General features: G+C 44.4%; 1 protein-coding gene across 1 annotated transcript in view; it reads left to right on the top strand.

The window, feature by feature from the left end:
• ccm2 (CCM2 scaffold protein) overlaps window positions 1-6,201 on the top strand; it is a 421,717-nt gene extending 415,516 nt beyond the window's left edge. The window contains exon 11 of the transcript XR_013965883.1: window positions 6,134-6,201. The gene's annotated coding sequence lies outside the window, so the exon portion shown is untranslated. The remainder of the gene's footprint in view (window positions 1-6,133) is intronic.
• The last annotated feature ends 3,799 nt before the right edge of the window (window positions 6,202-10,000 follow it).

Here is a 10,000-nt window from a genome sequence, read left to right as displayed (position 1 = left end):
GCTTCTGGGGGGGTCTCTGAAACTACATATTTTCAGATGGGGGTCGGCATGCGGCCGAAGTCAGATAAATCTGGGGGTCCTTGACGTGAAAAAGGTTGAGCACCATGCACTGACTCAGAAACACAGGTTTTTCAGAAAACTGTCATGATTTATAAGACGAATGGTCCTCAGGTGGAGATGCAGGGTTAAGTGACAGTACAACAGTCAGAACCCTGCATGAGGAGGATGACAGGAATAGACTATCAGTGACATGCTGTGTTTCCATCATCACCTGCATGTCAACCTGCTGCTTACAGACACCATGCAGGTGAGGTGGAAAAACAATGGTTTTGAGACTCACAACTCACTGAGTGAATAGAATGCAATGATCTATTCTAGTATAGACAATATTGGTGGGTGTTTCCTTAGCGTGCATGCGTGTGTAAGTGCACACACACACACACACACACACACACACACACACACACACACATGCACACACGATATCTTGTTATTAAGGCACAGGCAGGCAGCATATACTGTACCTCAAGGCTCTGGTGAAAGCCAGAAAGTCAAGCTCACTGAATCTATCATAGGCTAATGAGCACCACATGCACGCACGTGCGCAATGTGTGTGTGTGTGTGTGTGTGTGTGTGCCCTCCGAGCGCACTACGTGCTCGTGAGTGGGTAAATCTTTGGATTTGGATGTTTTCGTGTGTTCGTGCCCGGGTGTGTGCGCCACCGAGTGCAGTGCTTGTGTGAGGATGTGTCTGTGTTATATTCCAGTCCCAGGGCACATTTTGGCGTGCATGCGTCGCGCGTGTGTGTGCGTGTGTGTGTGTGTGTGTGTGTGTGTGCCTGCGTGTGCACTAGTATATGTAGGAGGAAGTGCATGCGTGCATCTCCAATACAACTCCCTTTGGGACTGACAACAGTGCGGTGCTGAGTGACGGAGACATGGTGGGACACAGTGAGAGAGAGAGAGAGAGATAGAGAGAGAGAGACATGGTGGGACACAGTGAGAGAGAGAGAGAGAGAGAGAGACATGGTGGGACACAGTGAGAGAGAGAGAGAGAGAGAGAGAGAGAGAGAGAGAGAGAGAGACATGGTGGGACACAGTGAGAGAGAGAGAGAGAGACATGGTGGGACACAGTGAGAGAGAGAGAGAGAGAGAGAGAGAGAGAGAGAGAGAGAGAGAGAGACATGGTGGGACACAGTGAGAGAGAGAGAGAGAGAGAGAGAGAGACATGGTGGGACACAGTGAGAGAGAGAGAGAGAGAGAGGTGTAGAGAGAACAGAACCCGGGCCAATTACTGTGTCTCAGTCACTGGCCAGCTCTCTCTCTCTCTCATCGCTGTGCCCAGTCAGCTAAAACCAATCGTATAATGTAGTGACACACACACACACACACACACACACACACACACACACACACACACACTCAGGTCCAACACCCACCTTCATGTCCAGAACAGCAGATCCGACCCGATAGGCCCACATCATGTACTGCATACCGTATATATATACGGAGAGCTGGTGGTCCAGAACTATGTCCATCCCACCCCTATGATGGACCCACTTCAAACTCATATATTTTACAAGGAATCCCAATTATATGTGAGCGTTTCGAGGATATAAATCCTTTATTTTATTTTATTTTATTTTATTTTTTCATATGAAAGCCAGGGAATCACATTGACATGTTGGTTGTTCAGTTGAAAACAGGCTTGAAAGGTTCACTTCTGTTGGTCTCTAACATTACACCATAGCTACATGTTTAACCCATTTTGGTCGGGCACCCATTTTGGTGTTAGCATCATGTTATGCTTTAGCTATTGAAAAATAGCAGAACGACTGACATTTTTAGAATCTGATCTCAGGTCAGAATGGGTTAATCAGACCAGTGTGTGTCCAGTGGAAACCTCGTATGAATCTGATCTGAGGTCAGAATGGGTTAAGTGTGTGTGTGTGTGCGTGCGTGCGTGCGTGTGGATCACTGCATGAATTCCCTGGCCTCTCCCTGTCAGTCAGTCAGCCGTTCAAAGGCTGTATTACTGAAAAGGTCAACAGGCGTCGGCCAGACAGAGAGGAGAAATAGAGATAGACATCGCCAGTCATAAAAGAGATTGTGGAAAAGGACGTCAGCTGTTGAAACAAATACAGTAAGAATAGAATTAGAATATATTTTAATCAAGTCAACGTAACCCTCCTGTCTGAGCGCATCACCGTGAAATCCTCTCAGAAAAGTGTTGATTTAACGCTGACATAGTGTACAAATGCAACTAAATGGACGTTAGCATTGCATGACATTTGCAAACTAAACTATACATATAGTGTGGAACTATAGTGTCTCACTCCATCGTCATGAAGTGCCCCCCCCCCCTGGTGTAACCCTAAAGCAGGCTGTGCTGAAAACAGCAGAGATTTCAGGTCATTATGTTTGTCAGTCTGGCTAATCGCTGGTTACCGCTGTGAGATTACCACCTCTCAAGCCTCTCAAGGCTACGCAGGCTGTGTTGTGTTATTAAAGGGTAACTATAAGCCCTATAGAAGGCGACCTTTGTTTGTTTCCTGGCCTGTTAACGTTAAAAACTACACCAAAGGGAACAAAAATGTTGACAGGCTGTGATGTAAGTACTACTAGGTGTGGCTAATTACATTGAATAATGGGTGTTTTAGATTTAGGTGTGGTAATGTGCACGCATAATTTGACACTAGCTAGACTACAATACGGTCAATGCTTTGACAAAGGTCACTAAGGTTCCATTTGAACACTGTCAGAGTTAAAGACCTGTTATGGTCATTCAGGGCTATATGTTAACAAAGAATGTCCACCTTAACCCATTTAGGCCTGAGATCAGATTGTAAAAATGTCTTCTACATTGTCCCATTGGCTTGTCCCAAAATGGGACAACCCATTTAGGCCTGAGATCAGATTGTAAAAATGTCTTCTACATTGTCCCAGTGGCTTGTCCCAAAATGGGACAAGCCATCATGGCCGGCATGGTGGGTGTCTTTGACGTCCTCTTCACGCTGGTCACTTTTTGCCGTTTCTTGCAAAAACATTTTTTTTTTGGTTGCACCTTCCCGCGCCTCACTTTATGGGTCGCTATACCCACACTGACTGCTTTAAGGAGAAGGGATAATACTTCTTCTATACCCACACTGACTGCTTTAAGGAGAAGGGATAATACTTCTTCTATACCCACACTGACTGCTTTAAGGAGAAGGGATAATACTTCTTCTATACCCACACTGACTGCTTTAAGGAGAAGGGATAATACTTCTTCTATACCCACACTGACTGCTTTAAGGAGAAGGGATAATACTTCTTCTATACCCACACTGACTGCTTTAAGGAGAAGGGATAATACTTCTTCTATACCCACACTGACTGCTTTAAGGAGAAGGGATAATACTTCTTCTATACCCACACTGACTGCTTTAAGGAGAAGGGATAATACTTCTTCTATACCCACACTGACTGCTTTAAGGAGAAGGGATAATACTTCTTCCATTTGATATGAAATTAGTATACGTCTAAGTCTACACCTCGATAAGACCCTGCGTTTGTATGTACAGTATATATGCTTCATTTCATGCATTTTGATAATCTCTGTGTGAGCAGTTCCACACGCGATGTCAGATAGACTGTGTAAGTGTGGAATTCCACATACATGTATTTGTGAGTGTGAGTGTGAGTGTGAGTGTGAGTGTGAGTGTGAGTGTGTGTGTGTGTGTGTGTGTGTGTGTGTGTGTGGTGTGCGTGTGCGTGTGCGTGTGCGTGTGCGTGTGTGTGTGTGTGTGTGTGTGTGTGTGTGCGTGTGCGCGTGGCCGTGTGCCTTTCCACTGTGTTCACAAGCTGCTCCGTGTTGCAGTTATTGGCCACATAATGTAAAAGAATCATCTCTGGAATGCTCCTGGGACAACAGTAGGCACACATGCTGACACCAAGATGTTCTGCATTATGTACTGTACTGTACTGTACTGTACTGTACGCCACAGTCGACTCAAATGTATTGCATAAGTGCACAGGAGGAGCGGACAGAACCCCCGTGGGTCTCACCTACCTGAGCCCCTCCCATATCTATCTGGCTGCTGGTGTTGTTTTGCTTAGAGGAGACTTGTGTTTACACAAACTGATTCTCTATACTGTTCATATATACTGTAGCCTGTCTGAGATACAGCAGCATAATTCATCAAATACTAACAGCAGCGATATTTAACTAAAGCGAGTTAAAGGACCACTTCACCACGTTTCAACCTGCTTTCATATACAGTAATTCATGGTCCTCACTAATGTTCATGATAGAATTGTTACAATGTTGTGACATTGTTACAATTATTATTATCACTATCATAAGTGGTAGAAGTATAGTGCTTTTTCTGTCGATTGATCAGATTTCTTTGATTATTTTTTTCTTCTTTTTTCTTTCTACATGATTCTTTATTCAGTCTTTGTTTCCTTATGTTTAGATTTACTGAAATCTCAAAAAGGTGGGCATAATAAGCTTCGGCCTCAGCCCTTTCCTTTTCGGTCAATTGTATCATGTTGTCAACCCCTTTTCTTTGTATGTAATAATGTTGGATAAACCATGACCGAGACAAATAAACTATCTATCTATCTATCTAAAACGCCACACATTTTTTTCTACTCAGTCTGTGTCTCATATAGAGGGCTGTGGACAGTTCAGAAACGCGTCCACCATGGACATCATCGACGTAACGGGGAATCCAAGCTAATAGAAAACTGCAGGCTTACTATTTGTGAAAAGTTGCAACGCTAGTATACAGTATTATGTTTAAAAAAATGATGTTGTTTAAAAATAAATACTGCCTAACGATGATGTCACTGGTGGACGGGTTTCTGAACTGCCCACAGCCCTCCTATGAGACACAGACTGAGTAGAAACAAATGATATTTGTTGTGATCTCTAACTGGACCCTCGTCTGGTTCTGGTTCTGACAGACAGGTAGAGTATGCAGGCTGGGTGGTGTGTGGTTCTGACAGACAGGTAGTGTGTGCAGGCTGGGTGGTGTGTGGTTCTGACAGACAGGTAGTGTGTGCAGGCTGGGTGGTGTGTGGTTCTGACAGACAGGTAGTGTGTGCAGGCTGGGTGGTGTGTGGTTCTGACAGACAGGTAGTGTGTGCAGGCTGGGTGGTGTGTGGTTCTGACAGAACCAGGCTGGGTGGTGTGTGGTTCTGACAGACAGGTAGAGTGTGCAGACTGGGTGGTGTGTGGTTCTGACAGAACCAGGCTGGGTGGTGTGTGGTTCTGACAGACAGGTAGTGTGTGCAGGCTGGGTGGTGTGTGGTTCTGACAGAACCAGGCTGGGTGGTGTGTGGTTCTGACAGACAGGTAGTGTGTGCAGGCTGGGTGGTGTGTGGTTCTGACAGAACCAGGCTGGGTGGTGTGTGGTTCTGACAGACAGGTAGTGTGTGCAGGCTGGGTGGTGTGTGGTTCTGACAGAACCAGGCTGGGTGGTGTGTGGTTCTGACAGACAGGTAGTGTGTGCAGGCTGGGTGGTGTGTGGTTCTGACAGAACGAGGCTGGGTGGTGTGTGGTTCTGACAGAACCAGGCTGGGTGGTGTGTGGTTCTGACAGAACCAGGCTGGGTGGTGTGTGGTTCTGACAGACAGGTAGTGTGTGCAGGCTGGGTGGTGTGTGGTTCTGACAGAACCAGGCTGGGTGGTGTGTGGTTCTGACAGAACCAGGCTGGGGGGTGTGTGGTTCTGACAGAACGAGGCTGGGTGGTGTGTGATAATCCAGTTGAAGTATTCCTTCGGTACGGCGACTGCGGCGGCGGGCCCCGGGGGAACAATAACGCGACATGAGACAGTATCACGCTAAAGGTTCACACAGTTTATTACACAAAACAGGGAACATAATATAACGCTGGATCATAATGACGTGACAACAAGATATGAGACATTAAAAAAACGTGACATGATAATGACTAATGCAGCAAGGTTGACCTTTCTGCCGCTGAGATGTCTCTCGTAGCCTATCTATGAAGTATGCTATACAGTACAGGCAGTATACTGTACACATATCAAGTACACTGTATCTCAAGTTCAAGTACACATCAGACTTAAGGCCTATTCATAGTCTGGATTTTAGGTGGTGAGGTGACCACCGCTCCGGTGGTGAGCTGACCACCGGAGCTGAAATAACGTTGAGCGGTGGTGAGTAAAAACAGAGAGAAGGGCTGGAGCGGTGGCGGTGGTTTGCTCTTCACCACGGCTCGTGACGTCATGTTGTAGTTCGGTGGTCACCTCACCACCGTAAATCCAGACTATGTATGAGCCTTTAGATGTACATGGACAACTCATAACAGCATTTTATCATGAACATTAGTGAGGACCAATTATATGAAGATAAGTGGAAAAGTAGTGAAGTGACGATCCTTTAAGAGAATAGACTGCCTAACAGTGTTGCTCAACCCACAGTTGTATAATTATGCAAATAGGCCACAGACCCCCTTTTGCTCTCTGGGACCCCGATGTAACGTACCCAACCTGGACCCTTATGGGTCCATTTGGTTCAGATTGTATACTGTACACTCTCAGAGTTACAAAGCCCATATCAGGTCCATATCAGTCCTACTGTAACTGTCAATCATTTAGGTTGGGGACCCCCTGCTAGAATCACTCCCTCAAATGTAGTGATTAATATTGGTAATATAGTGATCAATGATGAAACATTAAATGAATATGAATTAATTATTAATACAGTCTCAATTAAATCAGTCTCATAAAACGGAAGGATTTTAAATTCTTGACTGAGGCAGAGTCATAGATCATCCTATAGCAATATACAACAGACGAGATGCATTTCTAATCAAGGGACTAAAATACATAATGTCATAGTATAGGTAATAGGCATATATGAATGTTCCAATACAGCCATAGAAGATGCCTTTCTGTTTATGGGTCACTATACCCATAGTATATAGCATAGTATATGCTTCATTTCATGCATTTTGATAATCTCTGTGTGATCAGTTCTACACGTGATTCTGTTGTGGTCCCTGGTCAGATCTTTTTTTTTTACTACAAGGGGATATTTACATATTGTTTCCATGCTGATGGCTCACAGCCTCAGGGGAAAGACAGCTTGTGTTTTCAGTTTGTGGTCCCATATATACAGTATGCTCAGCATGACTCACAGCCTGGTGGGAAGACTCTGTTCCTGGGCCTGAGGGAGGGTGTTGCTTGCTGCTCTCTAGTGTGTGTATTTATTGCCTGACGACTGCATTCCAAAGTGAGATGTCTTAAGTAAACGAGGAGGACATTTAATTATCACAATATCATCCAAGTTCCTGTTCGTCCAGTGTTTAATGGGGTTGGGCAGTGGATCAGCTGTCTGAAACCAAAAGGTGAGAACTACAGTAAACACATGCAGTTTACTGTAGTTAACATTCCGCATGGTGACAGTTCAGTTTCACACTGTTTGACTGAAACGAACCCACATGATTCTCCTGGTTAGGCATCCCAAGTATGTCTGCACTGTATATATGAGATGTACAATGCACGGTATATGTACTACATATCTGGAAATGGCATGCACAGTATGTGTACCCATTACCCCCCTCACACGCACGCACGCACGCACACACACAGATCAGAAGTTTACCTGTTTTTAACCCATTCAGGACGGGAATCCCTCTTGGCGTTTTACGGTGATTATGTTATACTTTAGCTATTTTTGAAATATCGTGAAAATGTGGCGCAAATCATTATTCTTTCAGAGCGAACGTTTTGTTTTAACTCAAATCTTTGCTTCCGGGGCGTCCCGACTCCCTATAGGGAACAACATATTTTCAGATGGGGGTCTATATACATGCAGCCAAATACAGATAAGTCTGGGGGTCCTTGACATGAAAAAGGTTGAGAACCACTGTCATAATTATAGAAACATAGGTTTTTCAGAAAACTGTTAGGATTTAGAAAACATTTTTCTTACATTCCCACTATAGGCTGAGGAGGAAATGCCACCATTTTTTCAGCCTCATGGTGGCGCTATAAGAGGCTGCAGTACTAATAACTGTTACTGCACTGATCTGCGTAAATCACAAAGGTTTCTGACCTGAGCTCCGAGGAGCACTGTTTCTATCTCCCTCGTGTGTTTTAATAGCGTGATCATTCAGTTTTATAGTTTGAAAGTAGCCTAATATATAACCTTCCGATCAGTGTTTGGATTGTGTGTGTGTGTGTGTGTGTGTGTGTGCGCGTGCGTGCGTGTGTGTGTGTGCGTGTACATGTATTGTGTGGGCAGTGCATGCATACACGCATGTGTTTATATGTGCACAAACTTGTGTTACACCCACATCCATGAAAATACTTCTAAGGACCAGATCCATTATAGCTGATGACACACACACACACACACAGTCACACGCACACGCACACACACACACACACACACACACACACACACACACACACACACAGTCAGTTGGTGAGTTGAGTCTCCGGTCTGGCATCACACATTCCGCCCACCCCGCAGCTGCCTGTGGTTCTTATATCCTTCCGGTTATCTTCGTTGTGTAATATGTCAACTTTATCTGTAGACTTTTTATTGTTGTACAGTGAAGATATTAAACACACAAAATAAACAGCTGACTATGTGTAATTTAACTTCAATTGCAACTGCAATTCCCAAAATGTAGTATATTGAATATTCATAATTGTTTCTGTTTTTATGTTAAACATTATGCAACGTAAAGAACCATATCTCTCTAACTATAGATTGCAGCATTGCAGACTGTGCCAATTGGGCATAGCTCTTACTCAGCATAACCAGGGCTTTATTTGCGACTGCTGGAGCTACAGGAAATTCAGGTGGTAATCCACCGCCTCAAATGCACATTATAATGCATAATATATACGTTTATTATTCTATTATATTCTATATTATATTCTATAGGGTGGGTTATATGAGGGAAGTAAATGGTCACGCCCCCTCCTACTAGTAATAGGGGATACAGTACAGTTTTAGACCGCGACAGAGGTACGCCGCCTCAAGCCAACTTGAGCCACGAGAGACACCACCGATCGGCGCTAAAGCGCGCGAGTTGCCGTGTCGAACGTTGCGAAGTTCGCTTAGCCAGCTTAGCCTCGCTCGAGTTGCGACCCCATAGGCACGGAATAGTAAATCATGTCCTGGCGAGAGCTGCCACTCAAAGTGGCTATACTGGCCAATCACAGCACGTCCTTAATTGCCATTTATGAATGAATTATAGGTTAGCTACCGGCCCACAGTGTCTCCTATAAGAACAGATTATCCGAGAACGTTTCAAAATTCGACCTCTTGTTTTCAGCCATGTATCATAATATGGCTCAAGCTAAAGTCTGGAACTCTCTAGTCTGTGTGTGTGTGTGTGTGTGTGTGTGTGTGTGTGTGTGTGTGTGTGTGTGTGTGTGTGTGTGTGTGTGTGTGTGTGTGTGTGTGTGTGTGTGTGTGGGGGAGAAAATAAAGTTATGGAGTTGGAAAAGCTATAAGTAAGCTGTCACATTTCTCTCCAGACATGAAAAATGCCCTCATTCATATGGGAGATATTGTTTCATGGTTGAGAGCTTTTGCTTTGGGCTTTCAGCATTCTCCTCCCGGCTTCGGCAAATCAAAGGATTTCAAGGCAAGCCGCTGAAGGGAGAGCCATAGGGACTGCTGTAGGACTAGACAGATCCACCGTGCCCTTTGAAAAGTCAATGGATCAGAACTTCTCTTTGCTCCTCGTATAGGCTATACCTGTCGTGCTTGTATGATTAATTAACTATCAAAAAGTCTCAATAAATACTCCTAGCATGGTACATTGCCAAAGCAGAAAGAACAATACAACAATACAGCAATACAATCAAAACAAAAATGATGTGAAGGTCAGAATCTTCAATAGATCAAATGTACCAAGGTCACTCAATGCAGGTATAGTGCAGGAATAAACACAATGATTAGTCTTTAGGGTGGTTGTGTTCCATTTGATATCCTTCTCCTATCACAGCAACTCACAAATCTTGCT

Source organism: Protomyctophum bolini (genome assembly GCF_963924005.1).
Source record: "Protomyctophum bolini genome assembly, chromosome: 19".
NCBI lineage: Eukaryota > Metazoa > Chordata > Actinopteri > Myctophiformes > Myctophidae > Protomyctophum > Protomyctophum bolini.
The sequence above is the reverse complement of the archived record's forward strand: the minus strand, read 5'-3'. Positions and strand labels throughout refer to the sequence as shown.